Here is a 24,563-nt window from a genome sequence, read left to right as displayed (position 1 = left end):
CTCACCAGCCAGAAGCTGGTCTATTTATTGGAAAGATTTTGGTAATGTTTTAGGTACGAGTTGGCCCTATTACATTGGTCGAGTTTACAAAATGTGCAAGTTTAGCGCTAAACTCACACATTTGTACAAACTCACACACCAATACATCCTGCTGTATAGCTCTATACACTTCACAAATCATCCGGTTGCTTCTGACTTCTGCCTCATCATCAATAAACACTAGTGACCCAGTGCCATTGGAAGCCATGCAGGAAAATGCCATAACACTGCCTCCACCATGTTTTACAGTAGATGTGGTATACTTCAGATCATGAGCCATTCCAAGCTTTCTCCATACGTTTTTCTCTTCTCATCATTCTGGTACAGGTTTCATCTGTCCAAAGAATGATGTTCCAGAACTGGGCTGGCTTTTTTAGATTTTATTTTACAAAGTCTAATATGGCATTTCTATTTTTGAGGCTTATGAATGGTTTGCACCTTGAAGTATTTGCTATTGTGATGTCTTTTCTTTAAGGTAGACTTGTATACTATGGCGCATCAAGAGAGAAGAAGACCTGTGTGCAGTCTACATCTGGGTCCCCTCCTCTCTAGCTGGCAAGGCAATAGAATCTGGGTAATAAGGTCACTAGTAGACCCTAGAGCTGTCCCAGAGTCTAGTGCGCGTGCGCAGGTCTCTGGAAAAATGAAAAAACGATTAGCAATGATCGGCAGCATGGCAGTATTGTGAGAGGGTGCAGGGAGGCAGAGGGACCTTCCAGTCCCTCTGAAAGCAGCAGCGGAGGGAAGTTTCTCTTCCCTGCCGCTGCTAACACTCTCTATCTGACTGGTCGCATTCTGTGTAACCTGGTCAGATAAAACACTTGCTGGTGTGGTCGCATCTGATGCGACCATGCCAGGCAAGTGGTTAATTGATAACAAAATAACAAATGCATGGCCCAGAAATGGTTTTTGAGTCAGTTGCCCAGTTACTTTTGGTCTCTTGAAAAGGAACGAGCTACATATTAGAGACGGTTGTATTTCTTAAACTCATCCTCCAAGTTGGATTTAAATACCTTCAAATTAAAGCTGATAGTCTGCACCTTAAAACCATATTCATTATATAACTGTAATATATAATAATATGTAATAAATATATACAGTGCATCCGGAAAGTATTCACAGTGCTTCACTTTTTCCACATTTTGTTATGTTTCAGCCTTATTCCAAAACGGAAAAAAATAATTTTTTCCCCCTCAAATTTCTACGCACAATACCCCATAATGACAATGTGAAAAAAGTTTTTTGTGCAAATTTATTAAAAATAAAAAACTAAGAAATCACATCTACATAAGTATTTACAGCCTTTGCCATGAAGCTCAAAATTGAGCTCAGGTGCATCCTGTTTCCACTTATCATCCATAAAGAAGTTCGGAACCACCAGGACTCTTCCTAGAACTGGCTGGCCGTCTACACTGAGCGATCGGGGGAGAAGGGCCCTAGTCAGGAAGGTGACCAAGAACCCGATGGTCACTCTGTCAGAGCCACAGCATTCTTCTGAGGAGAGAGGAGAACCTTCCAGAAGGACAACCATCTCTGCAGCAATCCACTAATCAGGTCTGTATGGTAGAGTGGCCAGACGGAAGCCACTCCTTAGTAAAAAGAACATGGCAGTTCGCCTGGAGTTTGCAAAAATGCACCTGAAGGACTCTCAGACCATGAGTAACAAAATTCTCTGGTCTGATGAGACAAATATTGAACTCTTTGATGTGAATGCCAGGCATTATGTTTGGAGGAAACCAGACACCGCTCATCACCAGGCCAATACCATCCCTACAGTGAAGCATGGTGGTGGCAGCATCATGCTGTGGGGATGTTTTTCAGTGAGAGGACCTGGGAGACTAGTCAGGATAGAGGGAAAGATAAATGCAACAATGTACAGAGACATCCTGGATGAAAACCTGCTCCAGAGCGCTCTTGACCTCAGACTTGGGTGACAGTTCAGCTTTCAGCAGGACAACGACCCTAAGCACACAGCCAAGATATTAAAGGAGTGGCTTCAGGACAACTCTGTGAATGTCCTTGAGTGGCCCAGCCAGAGCCCAGAGTTGAATCCGATTGAACATCTCTGGAGAGATCTGAAAATGGCTGTGCACCGACGCTTCCCATCCAACCGGATGAAGCTTGAGAAGTGCTGCAAAGAGGAATGGGCGAAACTGCCCAAAGATAGGTAAGCCAAGCTTTAGGCATCATATTCAAAAAGACTTGAGGCTGTAATTGCTGCCAAAGGTGCATCAAAAAAGTATTAAGCAAAGGTTGTGAATACTTATGTACATGTGTTTTCCTAGTATTTTATTTTTAATAAATTTGCAAAAATCTCCAAAAAAAACCCACGTTTTTCACGTGGTCATTATGGGGTATTTTGTGTAGAATTCTGAGGGAAAAAATTTATTTATTCCATTTTGGAATAGGCTGTAACCTAACAAAATGTGGAAAAAGTGAAGTGCTGTGAATATTTTCCGGATGCACTGTATGCGCCTAACTGTACATGTCCTCACTCAAGCCTACATGCATATGTGCTGTTGGCACACAGTTATGCCAATTTAGCTGTTCGTGTCTGAGATGCGTACAACTTTGAATTGCTCACAAATCCTTCCAGCTCTGATATATGTGCAGTTGCTGAACACGAAACAGACTAGCATTAAACCCTGACCCAGTGCAGGATACAGAGGTGGACTTAAATCCTGTCATGACTGCTTCTCCATATGCAGCAGTGCTACAAAAATATGCTAAAGATGCAGCCACTGGGATTTGTTCAGAGATGACCACCAGAGGAGTCTCTAATACACCACTTACTGTACATTCAAAGATGCTCCATTGGTCGCACCATGGATATTCTGAGCAACCCAGGGGCGTATTAACAGACACACACACACCAATCATATTTTGTCCTTGGTGCCAGAAGACAGAACCTAGGTCCGTCCACCCAACACTAAATACAAATCCCTACTCCCACTACTCATTGGCCCACTGAGTGATAGAGCAGGGATGACCAGAGTTCCCCTGACAATGGTTTTATACTATTGAGGTTAACAGCTAATGGTACCTCCGATGGTTAACCCTCCAATGGCATCCCTAAAAGGTAGATGCTAATTCCAAGTAGGCTTAAGTAACTCTGTTGTCAGGACAAGGAGCTAGGCTGTTGGAGAGCATTTTCGCTATCCACATAAACAACTATTGCCTTTAGTAACCCGGTGGCGAGAAAAGCAAGCCACAAGGGTATATTTCGAGTCACATGTTCGGACCTTGTTCCTCCCCATCTTGTCGCTGGACACATAGTGGTAACGTCACAGGTCCTTCATCCAACTTGGATTTAGCCATAACCATCCCTAATATGTCCAATTAGCATAGGTGTGGATATGGGTGGAGGAGATTGAGACTAGAGGGAAAGACAAAGGAAATGGAGACAGGAAAGGGTGGAGTAGTTGAGCAGTGCAATAGGGATGGCCATCGGTGTGTTATCCATCGATGGTCACCATCGATGGTACCATTGATGGATACCCTTGAAGGTGTAAAACCATCTGGAAGGGATCCATCGATGGTTTTACTCATCGATGGTCACCCCTGCATTTCTGTATAATGAAATGTGGGCCAATCAGAGACTGGGGGCATGGCTTTTATGGTGTCAGGGGGCGGGGCTAACCTCTGTGCTCCTGACACTGAGATTAAAAAAAAAAAAAAATATTCGGTAGCAGTGAACCATCGATGGCGGGAAACCATCTGGTTCTCCCCCATCGATGATAAAACTATTCGACTATGGTCATCAACCATCGATGATTTAAAATCATCGATGGTCGATGGTCATCCCTACAGTGCAAGCAGCAGCAGGAATCTGGTCACCCTAGCTTTTTTGCTGACTGCAAATATAAAGAAAATCATAGAGACCTTCATTTTGTAAGGTTTGAGATTAAATTTGAGTTTTAGAGCATATTTTGAATTGTTTCACCAAAAGGAATGTACAAAAAAAAAACAAGGCATTTTGAGATTTTGACCAGGACAAACCAGGAATGAACAGGTCACACCAGGGAATACGAGATTTCAAATTGGAAAAACTGAAAGCAAGATTCCTAATGATGCAGACTAATAAAATATTAGAAGCACTGTGGATAAGGCACAGTGTATATTTATTTTTCAGCAATGTATATTATTATAATGATACTGTAGATAATGTGCAGTAATGATCCATACTAGAAAGTTCTTATTGTCAAAAGTTTCTTTTTTTACATTATTTAAGAGTTTTGTAAAAAAACACGTTTATCTGACAGATCATTTGAATTGTAAATCTGGGATAATACAATTTGAAATTAGCAATACAAGTACGTGCATTTTTATACACACCATCTGTCATGCGCTATATTTTTTTAGTGCAGTATATAGGTTAGGTGAAAAAAAGTATATTAAAAAACTGATATACCAATTTTTGTAAACTTTGCATTGTAAAGCAATAGCAAGAAGTATAATTGGTAGGAAATAGTATTCAGATCTAAACCAAAGAGTTTTATGTGTTTTCAGAAAATGGAGTCATCGAAAAAGGCAAAAAAATAGGTGAATTACATCTGACTGGTGAAGAATTTCTAATTGAGTAGCAGAGAAAAAGTATGCAATGAGACAGGTTTGCTTATTATTAGATATTACTATTACTGTTAGGGAATGTTACAGTTAGTTTCAATGTGATTGATGCTTGCTCATTCTCGTTATTCTAGGAATAGAACAGCTTTCCTGCCTTAATTAGTATATTATTCAGAACTGCCCTTCTAAGCAATTGTAAAGCTTTTTACCTTCTCCATTAGTATATGTACAGGATGTATGTATTGCGGCAGTAGGGGACAAAGGAACCAGGGGTGTTTATATGTTAAGCCCAGGAAAGCCATGCATTTGGAGGATAGTAAATGTGTGTCTTATCTGCTTGATTAATTTCAGTGCAGTTCTCCTATTCAGCCTGGGGCAGTTGAGAGCATGGGATTAATCAACCAGAGCAGCTGTGAAGAGCTCTCTTTTAAAGGCAAGCTTGGAGTGTCATTTGCCTATCAGTCTTGGTAAGGAAGGAGGAGTCTAAGGTATATAAGGTTGTATGGGGGGGGGGGATTTATGATGATGACTGGGAAAGCTGGCTGGAGACTAGGGAGTAGATCTCTGTTAGATAGTGACAGGGCCATGAAAATTTACTGTGTATTGGTTACTGGTCTGTTCGAGTTTAGAAGTTTAGAGTCAGTGTGTGCTACCACTACATAGTTTATTGATGATAGATAGATAGATAGATAGATAGATAGATAGATAGATAGATAGATAGAACAATTTCCCACACCATCATAAGGCACTTGGAAATAGGAGAAACCTCTGATAGAAGAGGTATGGCAGACCCCAAGCCACAATAGAAGTTTCAGAAACAACAGCTTTTGTGATAGGCATCTCATAGGACAACTGCTTAAAGCACAGCTTCACATTGATGAAAGTAAGTCTCAGGATTAATCTTACTAAGGGTCGGATTTGCCATTGAATAGAGCCGACAGGTATCGACGGCGAATTACATTCTAAAAAAACAACAATATTTACCTGTGACGTGTGGTGAGGTACATGGCTGAGGAGGCACTGGCTAGTACCATATATGTGCCCAAGGGTGCATGTGGGCATTATATAAAGGTACAGCAGTATATACTGTTATAAATTTAGAAAGTTTTGATCAGAGATGTGCGGAAAAGGTAGGTGCTACCATAGACTTTTTACTCCTAGAGTTTTGACTATAAAAATTATTAGAATATTACAAAGAAGATTTTTATGATATATTCTTTGTATTTTTCATACATTTATATAGTCAAAACTCTGGCATATACCATATGCTGAAGTATGACAAGACTCTGCCTCACCTGCCTCACCTCATCGCATTTCACTGGTATTTACTATAGTATGCACCAGTTTTGACTGCCATTTGCCATTGATACCTGTTACATTTCAACCTTCTAAATTGCAGCAGAACCGACATCAACCTACAGTGGAGTGAAAGCACAAATCACTATAATCTGTACAGGCTTTGTGTCATGGAATGAGCAAGTCTGTGATCTGTATTGGGATCCTTAGGCTCTGCTGACATAGGTGTATGAGTGACATGAGGAGAATGTAACATGGACAAGCTCATGGAGTGATAGTATGAGGCTTGATGTTACTTTGATAAATAGGTTTTTAAGGATATTAGATACACAAGTGACACATAGGAACCTTGGACTGGTCATATGCAAGAATGTTGAAATGGAACCAGAAGCCACCAGGTCCCCGGGCGACCTCTCACCTAATAATCAGAGAGACCAGTCAGGCCAGAGATCCACGCCAGAAACAAGGCAGCCACTGGAACTCAAAGCAGCATAGTACTTACAGCATGGAACCGGAATCTAAATCAGGAATCAGAGTATTATGTAACCAGGAAAAAGCTTGAAAAAGCTATACCCCCTGACACTGATCTGATGCAAGACCTGGTCCCGGAATCCAGATGAGGAACTCACAACAGAGAAACAATCCAGGTAAAACAGTACTGGATATCAGAGTTCATAGACCAGAGGTTCTCAAATGCTATCCTCAAGGCACTCCAATGGTCCAGGTTTTAAGTTTATCCATGCTTGGCCACAGGTGACTTTTTCAGCATCTCAGTCAATTTGATTTAACCATCTGTGCTGAGCCATGGATATACATAAAACCTGGACCACTGGGGTCCCTTGAGGACCGTGTTTGAGATCCTCTGGCATAGACTGTAACCCGATCATGTACTCCAGCCACTGGAACCTGTACAATAAACTGGCAGCCCAAGACAACAGTACACAGTACTGGTAAACCAATAATAGTTAGTGTCAGATAGTACACAAATACCCCCTCATCGGGGTATATTTACTAAGCTCCCGATTTTGACCGAGATGGCGTTTTTTCTTCAAAGTGTCATCTCGGTCATTTACTAAACACTAATCACGGCAGTGATGAGGGCATTCGTAATTTTTTCCTAGTTCAGGTAAAAAATTACGAATGAATACACCATCGGTCAAAACGCGGCTGTTTAAGTATGAATCTCGGTCATTTACTAAGAAGTGCAAAGCAAAAAAACACAAAACACTGCCGTGAAAAATTACAACTCGTAAAAAAGTGCTAAAAAAAAACAGACCTGCTTTTTTTTTCCGTGATTTGATAGGCATGCAGGGATCCATGAGATCCGTGCATGTATATCAGTTGGAAGGGGTGGGAAAGTGCTTATTTTTTAAAAAAAAATTGCGTGGGGTCCCCCCTCCTAAGCATAACCAGCCTCGGGCTCTTTGAGCCGATCCTGGTTGCAGAAATATGGGGAAAAAATTGACAGGGGTTCCCCCATATTTAAGCAACCAGCATCGGGCTCTGCGCCTGGTCCTGGTCCCAAAAATACGGGGGACAAAAAGAGTAGGGGTCCCCCGTATTTTTAAAACCAGCACCGGGCTCCACTAGCTGGACAGATAATGCCACAGCCGGGGGTCACTTTTATATAGTGCCCTGCGGCCGTGGCATCAAAAATCCAACTAGTCACCCCTGGCCGGGGTACCCTGGGGGAGTGGGGACCCCTTCAATCAAGGGGTCCCCCCCCCCAGCCACCCAAGGGCCAGGGGTGAAGCCCGAGGCTGTCCCCCCCCATCCAATGGGCTGCGGATGGGAGGGCTGATAGCCTTTGTTGTAAAAAAAAAAGATATTGTTTTTAGTAGCAGCACTACAAGTCCCAGCAAGCCTCCCCCGCATGCTGGTACTTGGAGAACCACAAGTACCAGCATGCGGCGGAAAAACTGGCCCGCTGGTACCTGTAGTACTACTACTAAAAAAATACCCAAAAAAAGACAAGACACACACACCGTGAAAGTATAATTTTATTACTTACATACACACATACATACATACTTACCTATGGCCCCACGCAGGTCGGTCCTCTTGTCCAGTAGAATCCAAGGGTACCTGTTGAATAAATTATACTCACGAGATCCAGGGGTCCAGGCTCCTCGGCAAATCCAGGGTTAATCCACGTACTTGTTAAAAATAAAAAAACGGTATCCCGACCACGAACTGAAAGGGGACCCATGTTTGCACATGGGTCACCTTCCCACGAATGCCAGAAACCCACTTTGACTTCTGTCTAAGTGGGTTTCTTCAGCCAATCAGGGAGTGCCACGTTGTAGCACTCTCCTGATCAGCTGTGTGCTCTTGTCCTCACTGACAGGCAGCACACGGCAGTGTTACAATGTAGCGCCTATGCGCTACATTGTAACCAATGCTGGGAACTTTCTGCCCTGCGGTTGACCTAAAGTGACGTCACCGCAGGGCAGAAAGTTCCCAGCATTGGTTACAATGTAGCGCATAGGCGCTACATTGTAACACTGCCGTGTGCTGCCTGTCAGTGAGGACAAGAGCACACAGCTGATCAGGAGAGTGCTACAACGTGGCACTCCCTGATTGGCTGAAGAAACCCACTTAGACAGAAGTCAAAGTGGGTTTCTGGCATTCGTGGGAAGGTGACCCATGTGCAAACATGGGTCCCCTTTCAGTTCGTGGTCGGGATACCGTTTTTTTATTTTTAACAAGTACGTGGATTAACCCTGGATTTGCCGAGGAGCCTGGACCCCTGGATCTCGTGAGTATAATTTATTCAACAGGTACCCTTGGATTCTACTGGACAAGAGGACCGACCTGCGTGGGGCCATAGGTAAGTATGTATGTATGTATGTGTGTATGTAAGTAATAAAATTATACTTTCACGGTGTGTGTGTCTTGTCTTTTTTTGGGTATTTTTTTAGTAGTAGTACTACAGGTACCAGCGGGCCAGTTTTTCCGCCGCATGCTGGTACTTGTGGTTCTCCAAGTACCAGCATGCGGGGGAGGCTTGCTGGGACTTGTAGTGCTGCTACTAAAAACAATATCTTTTTTTTTTACAACAAAGGCTATCAGCCCTCCCATCCGCAGCCCATTGGATATGGGGGGACAGCCTCGGGCTTCACCCCTGGCCCTTGGGTGGCTGGGGGGGGGGACCCCTTGATTGAAGGGGTCCCCACTCCCCCAGGGTACCCCGGCCAGGGGTGACTAGTTGGATTTTTGATGCCACGGCCGCAGGGCACTATATAAAAGTGACCCCCGGCTGTGGCATTATCTGTCCAGCTAGTGGAGCCCGGTGCTGGTTTTAAAAATACGGGGGACCCCTACTCTTTTTGTCCCCCGTATTTTTGGGACCAGGACCAGGCGCAGAGCCCGATGCTGGTTGCTTAAATATGGGGGAACCCCTGTCATTTTTTCCCCCATATTTTTGCAACCAGGATCGGCTCAAAGAGCCCGAGGCTGGTTATGCTTAGGAGGGGGGACCCCACGCATTTTTATTTTTTTTTATTTTACATTGTTTAATTAAATTTAAAAAAAATAAGAACCCCAGCACGGATCACACAGATCCGGCCGAGATTGATTGTAAAAAAAAACGGCAGTGTTTTGCTAATCACTGCCGTAAAATTAGGTAAAAAAACACGAATGACATCGACATCGGAAGAAAAGAAAAACCCGAATACGACAGCTTAGTAAATCCATCGTAATCAATTCAAAAAGTTGCAGTTTTACACTGTCGATGTCATTCGTGATTGAACTTTGACCTTTTTTCGGAAATTACGAATCTTAGTAAATTTACCCCATCATGTTGGACTTCCAGACTAGCATTCTTAATTTCTATTATGTTATCATCACCATCTTTACTTGTACTGCTTTTCCCCACATTTGCAGATGGTACAGAAATGGTGGAAGGAGACTTTTCTACAAGTACAGTATCAGTAATGTCAAACTCATACATAGCTAAAGTGGACACCTCTAGACTTTCCTCAGGTACTTTCCTCAGGGATTTCTGAACACACAGTGTGTTCCTCATCCTTAGTGTTCTTTTTTTGGGGCACTGGTAATTTGTCACTTTTTAAGGTGACACCTTTACAGTACCTCTTTTTTCAATTGTGAAAGACCTTGATTTCCAGTGCCCTTTCCTAAACTTTGCCCCAAAGACCACCTTTACTAGATGTTGTAGAACTATCATGACTGACAGCAGCCTCAACACTAGTACTTGGTTGCTGCTCCTGCTCTTCCATCAACTGATCGTGATCCATATTGACTCACAGTACTTATATTATTAATGCAGTGGGTGGCATGGCACCTACTGGGTGTTATTGTAACACAATGCCACTGCCTGGTCCTGAATACACCTTTTTTTTATATTTTTATTTTTTATATATATTTTTTCATAAATGACAACTTCACACTGCGACTCCCAGCACTAATATTATTAATGCTGAGGCATGGCCTGAACCTGAACACGCACTCATTTTTTTTTGTTTTTTTATATATATTTTTATATATATTTTTTAACACACTGCTGTGAATCAATGCACTTATATTATAGAAATGGTGGCACACATCAAAAACTTTTTGCTGGCACCAGTGTGCACCAATATAGGGTTAATGCTGCACTGTGGGCAGTGGCAAAAAAAGCTGCCAGTGTGCACCATGGGTTAATGCTGCCCCTGTATTAGGAGCTCTGGACTGCACTCTGGGCAGTTACAGCACCAGTGTACAGCAGTAAAAGATTAACACTTCCATGTATTAATGCTTCCCTGTTTTTTTTGTCACTGCCCACAATGCAGTGACAGAAAAATGCCACCAATGTGCACCAAGGGTTAATGTTGCAGTTTAGTTACAGCACCAGTATGACACACTTAGCCAAAATGCAAGTAATATAGATGTCCCTGCATTATAATGTTCTGCCAACTGCCTACAACTATCAAAACTAGCTCGGACAGTATTAACACTGGGGACATGTCAGTGTCCTCGCTTTGTAATCTGTTAAAGCATCCTCCCCTCCAGTGGTCCTGTGTAAAATTAGAGATGAGCGCCGGAAATTTTTCGGGTTTTGTGTTTTGGTTTTGGGTTCGGTTCCGCGGCCGTGTTTTGGGTTCGACCGCGTTTTGGCAAAACCTCACCGAATTTTTTTTGTCGGATTCGGGTGTGTTTTGGATTCGGGTGTTTTTTTCAAAAAACCCTAAAAAACAGCTTAAATCATAGAATTTGGGGGTCATTTTGATCCCAAAGTATTATTAACCTCAAAAACCATAATTTACACTCATTTTCAGTCTATTCTGAATACCTCACACCTCACAATATTATTTTAAGTCCTAAAATTTGCACCGAGGTCGCTGTGTGAGTAAGATAAGCGACCCTAGTGGCCGACACAAACACCGGGCCCATCTAGGAGTGGCACTGCAGTGTCACGCAGGATGGCCCTTCCAAAAAACCCTCCCCAAACAGCACATGACGCAAAGAAAAAAAGAGGCGCAATGAGGTAGCTGACTGTGTGAGTAAGATAAGCGACCCTAGTGGCCGACACAAACACCGGGCCCATCTAGGAGTGGCACTGCAGTGTCACGCAGGATGGCCCTTCCAAAAAACCCTCCCCAAACAGCACATGACGCAAAGAAAAAAAGAGGCGCAATGAGGTAGCTGACTGTGTGAGTAAGATAAGCGACCCTAGTGGCCGACACAAACACCGGGCCCATCTAGGAGTGTCACTGCAGTGTCACGCAGGATGGCCCTTCCAAAAAACCCTCCCCAAACAGCACATGACGCAAAGAAAAAAAGAGGCGCAATGAGGTAGCTGACTGTGTGAGTAAGATAAGCGACCCTAGTGGCCGACACAAACACCGGGCCCATCTAGGAGTGGCACTGCAGTGTCACGCAGGATGGCCCTTCCAAAAAACCCTCCCCAAACAGCACATGACGCAAAGAAAAAAAGAGGCGCAATGAGGTAGCTGACTGTGTGAGTAAGATAAGCGACCCTAGTGGCCGACACAAACACCGGGCCCATCTAGGAGTGGCACTGCAGTGTCACGCAGGATGGCCCTTCCAAAAAACCCTCCCCAAACAGCACATGACGCAAAGAAAAAAAGAGGCGCAATGAGGTAGCTGACTGTGTGAGTAAGATAAGCGACCCTAGTGGCCGACACAAACACCGGGCCCATCTAGGAGTGGCACTGCAGTGTCACGCAGGATGGCCCTTCCAAAAAACCCTCCCCAAACAGCACATGACGCAAAGAAAAAAAGAGGCGCAATGAGGTAGCTGACTGTGTGAGTAAGATAAGCGACCCTAGTGGCCGACACAAACACCGGGCCCATCTAGGAGTGGCACTGCAGTGTCACGCAGGATGGCCCTTCCAAAAAACCCTCCCCAAACAGCACATGACGCAAAGAAAAAAAGAGGCGCAATGAGGTAGCTGACTGTGTGAGTAAGATAAGCGACCCTAGTGGCCGACACAAACACCGGGCCCATCTAGGAGTGGCACTGCAGTGTCACGCAGGATGGCCCTTCCAAAAAACCCTCCCCAAACAGCACATGACGCAAAGAAAAAAAGAGGCGCAATGAGGTAGCTGACTGTGTGAGTAAGATAAGCGACCCTAGTGGCCGACACAAACACCGGGCCCATCTAGGAGTGGCACTGCAGTGTCACGCAGGATGGCCCTTCCAAAAAACCCTCCCCAAACAGCACATGACGCAAAGAAAAAAAGAGGCGCAATGAGGTAGCTGACTGTGTGAGTAAGATAAGCGACCCTAGTGGCCGACACAAACACCGGGCCCATCTAGGAGTGGCACTGCAGTGTCACGCAGGATGTCCCTTCCAAAAAACCCTCCCCAAACAGCACATGACGCAAAGAAAAATTAAAGAAAAAAGAGGTGCAAGATGGAATTGTCCTTGGGCCCTCCCACCCACCCTTATGTTGTATAAACAGGACATGCACACTTTAACCAACCCATCATTTCAATGACAGGGTCTGCCACACGACTGTGACTGAAATGACGGGTTGGTTTGGACCCCCACCAAAAAAGAAGCAATTAATCTCTCCTTGCACAAACTGGCTCTACAGAGGCAAGATGTACACCTCATCATCATCCTCCGATATATCACCGTGTACATCCCCCTCCTCACAGATTATCAATTCGTCCCCACTGGAATCCACCATCTCAGCTCCCTGTGTACTTTGTGGAGGCAATTGCTGCTGGTCAATGTCTCCACGGAGGAATTGATTATAATTCATTTTAATGAACATCATCTTCTCCACATTTTCTGGATGTAACCTCGTACGCCGATTGCTGACAAGGTGAGCGGCGGCACTAAACACTCTTTCGGAGTACACACTTGTGGGAGGGCAACTTAGGTAGAATAAAGCCAGTTTGTGCAAGGGCCTCCAAATTGCCTCTTTTTCCTGCCAGTATAAGTACGGACTGTGTGACGTGCCTACTTGGATGCGGTCACTCATATAATCCTCCACCATTCTTTCAATGGTGAGAGAATCATATGCAGTGACAGTAGACGACATGTCCGTAATCGTTGTCAGGTCCTTCAGTCCGGACCAGATGTCAGCATCAGCAGTCGCTCCAGACTGCCCTGCATCACCGCCAGCGGGTGGGCTCGGAATTCTGAGCCTTTTCCTCGCACCCCCAGTTGCTGGAGAATGTGAAGGAGGAGATGTTGACAGGTCGCGTTCCGCTTGACTTGACAATTTTCTCACCAGCAGGTCTTTCAACCCCAGCAGACTTGTGTCTGCCGGAAAGAGAGATCCAAGGTAGGCTTTAAATCTAGGATCGAGCACGGTGGCCAAAATGTAGTGCTCTGATTTCAACAGATTGACCACCCATGAATCCTTGTTAAGCGAATTAAGGGCTCCATCCACAAGTCCCACATGCCTAGCGGAATCGCTCCGTGTTAGCTCCTCCTTCAATGTCTCCAGCTTCTTCTGCAAAAGCCTGATGAGGGGAATGACCTGACTCAGGCTGGCAGTGTCTGAACTGACTTCACGTGTGGCAAGTTCAAAGGGCATCAGAACCTTGCACAATGTTGAAATCATTCTCCACTGCGCTTGAGACAGGTGCATTCCACCTCCTATATCGTGCTCAATTGTATAGGCTTGAATGGCCTTTTGCTGCTCCTCCAACCTCTGAAGCATATAGAGGGTTGAATTCCACCTCGTTACCACTTCTTGCTTCAGATGATGGCAGGGCAGGTTCAGTAGTTTTTGGTGGTGCTCCAGTCTTCTGTACGTGGTGCCTGTACGCCGAAAGTGTCCCGCAATTCTTCTGGCCACCGACAGCATCTCTTGCACGCCCCTGTCGTTTTTAAAAAAATTCTGCACCACCAAATTCAAGGTATGTGCAAAACATGGGACGTGCTGGAATTTGCCCATATTTAATGCACACACAATATTGCTGGCGTTGTCCGATGCCACAAATCCACAGGAGAGTCCAATTGGGGTAAGCCATTCCGCGATGATCTTCCTCAGTTGCCGTAAGAGGTTTTCAGCTGTGTGCGTATTCTGGAAAGCGGTGATACAAAGCGTAGCCTGCCTAGGAAAGAGTTGGCGTTTGCGAGATGCTGCTACTGGTGCCGCCGCTGCTGTTCTTGCGGCGGGAGTCCATACATCTACCCAGTGGGCTGTCACAGTCATATAGTCCTGACCCTGCCCTGCTCCACTTGTCCACATGTCCGTGGTTAAGTGGACATTGGGTACAACTGCATTTTTTAGGACACTGGTGAGTCTTTTTCTGACGTCCGCGTACATTCTCGGTATCGCCTGCCTAGAGAAGTGGAACCTAGATGGTATTTGGTAACGGGGGCACACTGCCTCAATAAATTGTCTAGTTCCCTGTGAACTAACGGCGGATACCGGACGCACGTCTAACACCAACATAGTTGTCAAGGCCTCAGTTATCCGCTTTGCAGCAGGATGACTGCTGTGATATTTCATCTTCCTCGCAAAGGACTGTTGGACAGTCAATTGCTTACTGGAAGTAGTACAAGTGGGCTTACGACTTCCCCTCTGGGATGACCATCGACTCCCAGCAGCAACAACAGCAGCGCCAGCAGCAGTAGGCGTTACACGCAAGGATGCATCGGAGGAATCCCAGGCAGGAGAGGACTCGTCAGAATTGCCAGTGACATGGCCTGCAGGACTATTGGCATTCCTGGGGAAGGAGGAAATTGACACTGAGGGAGTTGGTGGGGTGGTTTGCGTGAGCTTGGTTACAAGAGGAAGGGATTTACTGGTCAGTGGACTGCTTCCGCTGTCGCGCAAAGTTTTTGAACTTGTCACTGAATTATTATGAATGCGCTGCAGGTGACGTATAAGGGAGGATGTTCCGAGGTGGTTAACGTCCTTACCCCTACTTATTACAGCTTGACAAAGGCAGCACACGGCTTGACACCTGTTGTCCACTTTCTGTTGAAATACCTCCACACTGAAGAGCTGATTTTTTTGGTATTTTCACCAGGCATGTCAACGGCCATATTCCTCCCACGGACAACAGGTGTCTCCCCGGGTGCCTGACTTAAACAAACCATCTCACTATCAGAATCCTCCTGGTCAATTTCCTCCCCAGCGCCAGCAACACCCATATCCTCCTCATCCTGGTGTACTTCAACATCTTCATCTTCAATCTGACTATCAGGAACTGGACTGCGGGTGCTCCTTCCAGCACTTGCAGGGGGCGTGCAAATGGTGGAAGGCGCATGCTCTTCACGTCCAGTGTTGGGAAGGTCAGGCATCGCAACCGACACAATTGGACTCTCCTTGTGGATTTGGGATTTCGAAGAACGCACAGTTCTTTGCGGTGCTTTTGCCAGCTTGAGTCTTTTCAGTTTTCTAGCGAGAGGCTGAGTGCTTCCATCCTCATGTGAAGCTGAACCACTAGCCATGAACATAGGCCAGGGCCTCAGCCGTTCCTTGCCACTCCGTGTGGTAAATGGCATATTGGCAAGTTTACGCTTCTCCTCCGACAATTTTATTTTAGGGTTTGGAGTCCTTTTTTTACTGATATTTGGTGTTTTGGATTTGACATGCTCTGTACTATGACATTGGGCATCAGCCTTGGCAGACGACGTTGCTGGCATTTCATCGTCTCGGCCATGACTAGTGGCAGCAGCTTCAGCACGAGGTGGAAGTGGATCTTGATCTTTCCCTAATTTTGGAACCTCAACATTTTTGTTCTCCATATTTTAATAGGCACAACTAAAAGGCACCTCAGGTAAACAATGGAGATGGATGGATACTAGTATACAATTATGGATGGACTGCCGAGTGCCGACACAGAGGTAGCTACAGCCGTGGACTACCGTACTGTACTGTGTCTGCTGCTAATATAGACTGGATGATAATGAGATGTAGTATGTATAAAGAAGAAAGAAAAAAAAAACACGGGTAGGTGGTATACAATTATGGACGGACTGCCGAGTGCCGACACAGAGGTAGCTACAGCCGTGGACTACCGTACTGTACTGTGTCTGCTGCTAATATAGACTGGATGATAATGAGATGTAGTATGTATAAAGAAGAAAGAAAAAAAAAACCACGGGTAGGTGGTATACAATTATGGACGGACTGCCGAGTGCCGACACAGAGGTAGCTACAGCCGTGGACTACCGTACTGTACTGTGTCTGCTGCTAATATAGACTGGATGATAATGAGATGTAGTATGTATAAAGAAGAAAGAAAAAAAAACCACGGGTAGGTGGTATACAATTATGGACGGACTGCCGAGTGCCGACACAGAGGTAGCTACAGCCGTGGACTATTGTACTGTACTGTGTCTGCTGCTAATATAGACTGGATGATAATGAGATGTAGTATGTATAAAGAAGAAAGAAAAAAAAACCACGGGTAGGTGGTATACAATTATGGATGGACTGCCGAGTGCCGACACAGAGGTATCTACAGCCGTGGACTACCGTACTGTACTGTGTCTGCTGCTAATATAGACTGGATGATAATGAGATGTAGTATGTATAAAGAAGAAAGAAAAAAAAAACCACGGGTAGGTGGTATACAATTATGGACAGACTGCCGAGTGCCAACACAGAGGTAGCTACAGCCGTGGACTACCGTACTGTACTGTGTCTGCTGCTAATATAGACTGGATGATAATGAGATGTAGTATGTATAAAGAAGAAAGAAAAAAAAACCACGGGTAGGTGGTATACAATTATGGATGGACTGCCGAGTGCCGACACAGAGGTAGCTACAGCCGTGGACTACCGTACTGTACTGTGTCTGCTGCTAATATAGACTGGATGATAATGAGATGTAGTATGTATAAAGAAGAAAGAAAGAAAAAACCACGGGTAGGTGGTATACAATTATGGATGGACTGCCGAGTGCCGACACAGAGGTAGCTACAGCCGTGGACTACCGTACTGTACTGTGTCTGCTGCTAATATAGACTGGATGATAATGAGATGTAGTATGTATAAAGAAGAAAGAAAAAAAAAACCACGGGTAGGTGGTATACAATTATGGACGGACTGCCGAGTGCCGACACAGAGGTAGCTACAGCCGTGGACTACCGTACTGTGTCTGCTGCTAATATAGACTGGTTGATAATGAGATGTAGTATGTATAAAGAAGAAAGAAAAAAAACCACGGGTAGGTGGTAAACAATTATGGACGGACTGCCGAGTGCCGACACAGAGGTAGCTACAGCCGTGGACTACCGTACTGTACTGTGTCTGCTGCTAATATAGACTGGATGATAATGAGATGTAGTATGTATAAAGAAGAAAGAAAAAAAAAACCACGGGTAGGTGGTATACAATTATGGATGGACTGCCGAGTGCCGACACAGAGGTAGCTACAGCCGTGAACTACCGTACTGTGTCTGCTGCGACTGGATGATAAATAATGATATAAAAAATATATATATATCACTACTGCAGCCGGACAGGTATATATTATATAATGACGGACCTGCTGGACACTGTCTGTCAGCAGAATGAGTTTTTTATTTTATAGAATAAAAAACACCACACAAGTCACACGACGTGTGTTTAACTTTTACAGGCAGACATTCACAATACAATATAGTATACTATATACTGGTGGTCAGGTCACTGGTCAGTCACACTGGCAGTGGCACTCCTGCAGAAAAAAAGTGTGCACTGTTTAATTTTTTAATATGTACTCCTGGCTCCTGCTATAACCTAACTGCTCCCCAGTCTCCCCCACAATTAAGCTGTGTGAGCACAGTCAGATATTATACATAGATGATGCAGCAGCACACTGGGCTGAGCACAGATATGGTATGTGACTGAGTCACTGTGTATCGTTTTTTCAGGCAGAGAACGGATTATATTAAATAATATAAAACTGCACTGGTGGTCACTGGTCAGTCACTAGTATAACTAACTAATACTATCAGCAAAATTCTGCACTCTCTGTCTGAGTACTCCTCCTAAGCTCCAGTAAATGAAGTGTCACTGTCTCACTCTCACTCTCCTATCTATTTCTTCTCTAAACGGAGAGGACGCCAGCCACGTCCTCTCACTATCAATCTCAATGCACGTGTAAAATGGCGGCGACGCGCGGCTCCTTATATAGAATCCGAGTCTCGCGATAGAATCCGAGCCTCGCGAGAATCCGACAGCGTCATGATGACATTCGGGCGCGCTCGGGTTAACCGAGCAAGGCGGGAAGATCCGAGTCGCTCGGATCCGTGTAAAAAAAGCTGAAGTTTGGGCGGGTTCGGATTCCGAGGAACCGAACCCGCTCATCTCTATGTAAAATGGCACCTAATCACTGCAGGTGGGACTTATATCCACTGGAAAGATGATGTTTTGGAACCCAAGCCTGTCAGGAAATTTAAGCCACGGCTTTGATTCATTCGGAAACTGGAAGTAAGTCTGGGCTTAGTTTTCTAAAAACCGAGCCTGCTCATCTCTAGTTTTTAATATCTGCCGGTATCAGACAGACACCTGCACATATTAAAAACTACATTAATGAGACATATATTATTATATATTAACCCCCCCCCTCTGTCCTGTATTGTATAGCTGTCACTAGGATGTTTATGTGTTAAATAACAGTTACTAGGATGCCTATGTATCATATGGCCATAACTAGGATGCCCTATGTATTGTATAGAAGTCACTAGGATGCCCTATATTTTGTATGGTTGTTACTAGGATGCCATATGTATTGTAAGGTTGTTAGTAGGATGCCTTATGTATTGTAAGGTTGTTAGTAGGATGCCCTATGTATTGTAAGGTTTTTAGTAGGATGCCCTATGTATTGTAAGGTTGTTAGTAGGATGCCCTATGTATTGGGCAGAATGCATGAACTTGAAGATAATGACTGATGTTCCTTTATTATTATTATGAAAAAATAAAATTAAAATTTATATTTTCTTTTTAAAGATGCATACCCCAAATAAATAACCATGATCAGTGCTGTAAACTGTACAGGTTGCCACTAAATTAGTATATAATGAGCGAGAGCTACCCTTTGCCTGGCTGGCCTGGGATGATCATTCAATTACTGAGGTCCAGCTACTTGGAATCCCTTTGTCATGATGTTAACCAGACTCAACGTGGTCAGGATCCCTAGTACAGGGGATACGGTACAATAGAAAGAAGATATAAACACACACTGAGGTAGCCTATTGGACTGTTTAGCTTGCGCCAGTGACCTGGAGCAACTTTTATTTAGTTGGATGCTATTAAATACATTATTTGGGGATTACCTCATTAACTTTCAAAACAGAAGGTGATGAAGCTTTTTCAGAATCATTCTCAATTCTTTGATTATATCTGTATTTATTTAAAAATTTAAAATGAAACCTTGGAAGTAGTTTCCTTTGTATTATTTGTCTACTTTAATAATATTGCATTATGCATCATAACTATACTTACCATAACATTTCTTACTACATTTTTATCATATTATTAATCTAAAACATCCTACCCATTGGTGGGACAGTAGTATCTTTGTCTCATAAAATAGCTAGCCAAAATGTTGGATGACCGTTTAATGTAATGGTAAGTGCACAAAACAAAATACATTTACAGTCTACTTGCTGCAGATAACTGCAAGAATTCCCTTTGGCACACGATGGTTCCAGCAGCAGACTGTCTTAACATTTCTATAATGACTAGTACATCTTTATGCCTAATCAGAACCACTAGCTGCACAGAATGCCAGTCACTTGTGGCTGCTTTAAGATTGGTAGGCTAACCGTAATGCTTCCTCCTTACATGATAGCAGGATGGTTTGGGTCCCATTTCCTCCTCTCAGCTTGCCAAATACAAATGAGTTAGATTAATTTGCTTCCTAATTGCTGATCCAACCCTGCTTAACAGTAGACACAGACATTTCCCTTCACAATTCGCTACAATTGTTATTCCACTACCTTATACATCAAGTGTCCCCCGCATCTTTTTAATTGTAAACTCATTTGTGCAAGATCAACTGTATCTTCTGTTTTATGTCATTATATGTTATTTCTTTCATAATCCCGTCACTGAACAGAGCTGGAGAATATGTATTATATGGGTTTCAAGTCTTGTCACAGTGGCTTGAAACCCTGTTTATACTGTAGGCTGGACCTGGATTATTGCCGAGGCTTCTCTCTGCTGCTGTTTTGAGATGACATAATCTCCAAATGCAGGTGAGCTGGCTCTCCAAAGGCTCGTAACCGGACTTGGTTGGCTGACCTTAGGCACTCGTTTACACCGCCACATTCCCCGAGTCATTTCCAGGTCAAACCCTGCTCGCTACCTGGGTTGAATTCTTGGGTCACTGGACCTGGTTTTTTTTTTTAGGGATCATTTTACACTGAGCCGCAATCTGGTCGAACAGGCAATATTGTGAGTTATTACAGCGTTGGAAAAGGGGTATACGCTGTAATAAAAGAAGCTTCATAATGTTTCCTTTCCCCATATAAAATAAAAAATATGACAAACTGTGTCATAAAAAAAATAATAATGACATATATTTGCTATTAATTTAATGTTGGCGATTCTTGGAGAAGGCTTATAGTATTTCAGAAATGTAAATTATGTTGATATAAAATCGCAGCTCATCAGAGAGAAGGTAGAATTATAAAATACAGGTTTTTTTTAATTTAATTTAATGTAAAGGCTTTTTGGACGGGGTTTGACTGTTCAATCATTTACCAATGTCATCAAACGGGGCTCCTGTGACATCCTACTGAGCATCAATAGAATTTAAGAAGCTGGTAGTGAAAACCAAGTACAGTAGGAGAGCTGAACAGCCTAGGAACTGTCTGATTCCGGTGGGACAGTTCTGACTTGGAGGACTGTTAGGCACTGTTATTTATGCCATTCAACTCAGTGAAATTCAGAGAATCCTAAAATATGCTGATTAATTTTGCTCTTCAGTTCACGGTTGGAACACTTCCCTGTACTACTTTGGAATCCTAAGGAGTGCATTGTAAAAAATAATTTACATGGCATTGGATTATCACGTGTTTTACTAAGTGAGATTAGTTGTTTGAGCAGCCTATCAGCTAATAACTAGATTGAAATATAAATAACGTCAAATATATTCAGTTACTAAAGAAACACAGGTTTTCTAGAAGATGGAGATTCATTTCCTAAACACGAACAGCTTTAGCTTTGACAGCTAATATAGAAACTCATGACATGCAAAAAACACTACCAGTGAAATGTTTCCATTAAGATAATCTGTCATAATGGATTCTCTTTTACAACAATAACTTTTCAAATTATTGTTAATATCTGAAAACTATGGTGCACATATTTACATACAGTATAATCAAATATATTAAGTTGCAAATAATTAAAGGACTATGGGCAGGAAGAATTAGCCGCACTGATTACTGAGTGAAGAAAAGAGCTCTGACTTTTTCATCCACAGCTGCTCTGACTTTTTCGTCCACAGCTATTCATTTACAAGCCCTTTTCCTGATATACTGTAGTAAATACATGGCTAATACGCGTTAACTCATAGATTCCAGGATAAGGGCCCGGAGCACCGGTTTAGCGCGTTCAGCGCGTCCGCAATAAAACTCTATTTTTGCGAATCTCTGTTTGAGACTCCCTCAGGATTGAACAGAAATCCAAGTTAAGTGAAGCCTGCGGGCTTATTCTGGGCTTCAGCGGGCTGCATTTAATAGCCCCAGCCATTGCTACACGCCTATGTAACTTTTATATTTAACTTTATTTTCCAAACCCAAGTATATTTTTCTCTCCTGTTGTATTCATTATTTTTTATTTGAATACATCAGTGTCATTTTGACTGATGCTAAAATCAGTTGAGTGTGAAGGTGTCTCCATTATTGATTGCTAGTTTTTTTAAAAAGAACTATTATGCACTGATAGTACCCACATGATGGAGAACATATACATATTACATCTCTGAAGGTGTGTATAATATGAAGACATTATGAAGGAGCTGAAGGTCAGAGCAGCGTTTCAACTTTTCACTGCTGACAGGAGAACTTATCTGTCAGTGATCAATCAGTATTGTTCATGGAAGCTTAGTCTATCAAACAGTGTGACAGTATATGCCTTTGTGCAGTACCAACTGAATGCTGCTGACAACCTTTGCAAATAAAATATAGATGCTGGGTGAATGTACAATCTATAAATCTGTACTTGGTATAGAATGGTAACAGGTTTCAAGTTTGGTCAACTACTCTGCAGTTTTTCCTTCTAAATGTCACCACTGATCAGGTGATGGCTGGCAAGATGAACTTTGGTACAAACACAACTAAGAAATTCAAGTTATAGACAGATCACTCACATTGTAGGGTGAGAAATAACCATAATGAGCCATAGAGTATGACTATGTAACACCTGAAGCCCCCTAGGCAGTGCCAGACTGTAGTTTGGTGCCCTATTCTATGCCTCTAATGCCAAAATGCCTTTCCCATGACATTACTTGGCACCTTTCCATATATCTCTCTATGGGGGGGTGTCTATTTACCTGAAAAGAAACATCAGGGGCACGAAAAATGAACGGTTTTCTTGCGTTTTTCCCCGATGCAATTTGGTTGCCTGTAAAAAAATAAATTTTCTCACGAAAACACAAAGGGTTAGTGAATCCTTATTCATTATGTGCATGTTTGTACTTTACACAAATCTTGAGATATATGAACGCCTATATATTGTAGTGTATGCTCATGGAAGTGCAGTGGGATATGTTTTGTATGCTTCATATCACTGCGTGTAATGTTTCATATGCTTGACTCATGCCTATGTCTTGCAAAATTGTATACAGTGTTTTAGCGTCATTAAAAGAAAAAAAAGAGCCAACACATAACACACTATAAATAAATACCCATAGCTTCCACAGTACATTAATGCCCCACACATAACATTCATCCCCTCTAAATACACACACACACACACACACACACACACACACACACACACACACACACTAAATTATTAGGGATGTACGGCGGACACTTTTCGTGTTTTGGTTTTGGATCTGGATCCCGCTCGTATTTTGGATCTGGATTGGTTTTGCCAAAACCACCCTTTCGGGTTCGGGTTTTGGATCTGGATGATTTTTGAAAAAAACATAAAAACAGCTAAAATCACAGAATTTGGCGATCATTTTGATCCTACTCTATTATTAACCTCAATAACATTAATTTCCACTCATTTCCAGTCTTTTCTGAACTCCTCACACCTCACAATATAGTTTTTAGAGATGTTCAGCGGGCATTTTTCGTGTTTTGTGTAGAGATGAGCGGGTTCGGTTTCTCTGAATCCGAACCCGCACGAACTTCATGTTTTTTTTCACGGGTCCGAGCGACTCGGATCTTCCGGCCTTGCTCGGTTAACCCGAGCGCGCCCGAACGTCATCATGACGCTGTCGGATTCTCGCGAGACTCGGATACTATATAAGGAGCCGCGCGTCGCCGCCATTTTCACACGTGCATTGAGATTGATAGGGAGAGGACGTGGCTGGCGTCCTCTCCATTTAGATTAGGAGAGAGAGAGAGAGATTGACCTGAGGCTGATACTGTAGAAGAGAGTGCAGAGTTTAGTGACTGACCACAGTGACCACCAGCAGTGCAGTTGTTTTATTTAATATATCCGTTCTCTGCCTGAAAAAAACGGTACACACAGTGACTCAGTCACATACCATATCTGTGTGCACTGCTCAGCCCAGTGTGCTGCATGCCTGCATCATCTATGTATATATTATATATCTGACTGTGCTCAGCTCACACAGCTTATAATTGTGGGGGAGACTGGGGAGCACTGCAGTGCCAGTTATAGGTTATAGCAGGAGCCAGGAGTACAAGACAGTCACATACCATATCTGTGTGCACTGCTCAGCCCAGTGTGCTGCATCATCTATGTATATATTATATATCTGACTGTGCTCAGCTCACACAGCTTATAATTGTGGGGGAGACTGGGGAGCACTGCAGTGCCAGTTATAGGTTATAGCAGGAGCCAGGAGTACATATTATATTAAAATTAAACAGTGCACACTTTTGCTGCAGGAGTGCCACTGCCAGTGTGACTGACCAGTGACCTGACCACACTGACCACCAGTATAGTTAGTAGTATACTATATTGTGATTGCCTGAAAAAGTTAAACACTCGTCGTGTGACTTCACTTGTGTGGTGTTTTTTTTTTTATTCTATAAAAAACTCATTCTGCTGACAGACAGTGTCCAGCAGGTCCGTCATTATAT

The 24,563-nt window shown here is 43.4% G+C and overlaps 1 long non-coding RNA gene across 1 annotated transcript in view; it reads left to right on the top strand.

Annotated features, from left to right (window-relative positions):
• Window positions 1–24,563, top strand: part of LOC135050996 (uncharacterized) — a 45,065-nt gene that overhangs the window by 5,140 nt on the left and 15,362 nt on the right. The window contains exons 2-4 of the long non-coding RNA XR_010241982.1: window positions 4,549–4,632; window positions 6,005–6,548; window positions 9,787–9,885. This is a non-coding gene — a long non-coding RNA (uncharacterized LOC135050996). The remainder of the gene's footprint in view (window positions 1–4,548; window positions 4,633–6,004; window positions 6,549–9,786; window positions 9,886–24,563) is intronic.

The sequence above is a fragment of the Pseudophryne corroboree genome, chromosome 2 (assembly GCF_028390025.1).
Source record: "Pseudophryne corroboree isolate aPseCor3 chromosome 2, aPseCor3.hap2, whole genome shotgun sequence".
Lineage (NCBI taxonomy): Eukaryota > Metazoa > Chordata > Amphibia > Anura > Myobatrachidae > Pseudophryne > Pseudophryne corroboree.
Note: the sequence above shows the minus strand (reverse complement) of the source record. Positions and strands in the feature narration are given on the sequence as shown.